At 52.3% G+C, this 1,080-nt stretch overlaps 1 protein-coding gene across 5 annotated transcripts in view; it reads right to left on the minus strand.

The window, feature by feature from the left end:
- The window catches only part of LOC102760703 (protein ZNF738-like), a 22,103-nt gene that overhangs the window by 16,085 nt on the left and 4,938 nt on the right, over positions 1–1,080 (minus strand). For 3 of the 5 annotated variants that reach the window (XM_015559437.1, XM_015559434.1, XM_015559438.1), the window contains exon 1: positions 803–1,068. The exons of 1 other annotated variant lie outside the window; for it this stretch is intronic. The gene's annotated coding sequence lies outside the window, so the exon portion shown is untranslated. Of the gene's footprint in view, positions 1–802; positions 1,069–1,080 lie in introns of those variants that run through there. One more of the 5 variants, XM_015559435.1, reaches the window with a different exon arrangement.

The following is a 1,080-nucleotide window of genomic DNA, read 5'->3' on the forward strand; positions in this document are numbered from 1 at the left end:
TGTGGGAAGGCTCTCCAGTGGGAGGTTTTAGGCAAGAAAACCATCCGAGGCAGGCGGTGTGCAGTGGCCCCAAGAAGGAAAGTGCAGAGGCAGGGCGGATGCAGAAAGAATTTAACCAGAAATTAAGGGAAACCTCAACGCAAAAGTGAAACAGGAATTTTGGGGGGTGGGAAGGTGAAAAAAACAGGTTTTAGGAAATTTTAGAAATTAAGGGGACCATGGAGGAAGCACAGGGCTGCAGAGCAGCAGAAGGTATATTTCCATAGAATAGGGAAGCTGAAAAGCTACAACAGGCATATTTCCATAGAATGAGGGAGCTGGGAAGAGCAACACGTCTATATTTACAAAACAGAGAGAAGGAAGCTCTTCATCCAGAAGGAGAAAAAGAAAGCCCAAAGGGTACAGAAAAACAATAAGGGGGGCGGGGGAGAACTTCACATGTCCCACGTGAGGTTGGGCCTTTGAGCCTAGGTCCTAGGAGTTACTGTAGTAAGCTGTCTAAGGGAATAGTGACCAATCAGAGGGGATATCAAGGCCCCAGGATCTGCAGCCTTTATAAGCCATAGGGAAAAGGAACTCAGTGGGACCCTTTTCCCCCTCCCCATGTGGGAGCGTGTACTTGTTCTTCAATAAATCTCCATCTTTGCTATACCACTTCCTGTCCCTGGATTCACTCTTCAATTCCCGCGGACAGAGAATCGGGGTTCCAGTCCAGGGGAACACCACGTGTTCCAATCCAAAAATTCCGTTTCAAAACCAAAGCCCTAAGGGTTCCAACCTTTCACGGGGACGCGAGACTTACCGGCCTTGGAGACGCGGGTTTGGGGATTTCAAAGTCCGTCGCGGCCCCAGGATTCATCTGTACAGGAACTTGGGTAGAGATGCTCGGGTTTAAAGGAGAAAGACCAAAAAATCCGCTTAGTTACCTTCCCTCTGCCTTAGCCGCTCCCGGGTGTGCAAGACACTGGATGTGCGCGCCAGGAGGCACCGGGGCAGGTGCGTGACCGGATCCCTGCGGGCTACCGACGGGGCTCCACGCGGCCAGGGCGGTGGAGACCCGAGAGGGTGGGGCGGGCCCGG

This window comes from Myotis davidii, unplaced genomic scaffold, assembly GCF_000327345.1.
Source record: "Myotis davidii unplaced genomic scaffold, ASM32734v1 scaffold354, whole genome shotgun sequence".
Lineage (NCBI taxonomy): Eukaryota > Metazoa > Chordata > Mammalia > Chiroptera > Vespertilionidae > Myotis > Myotis davidii.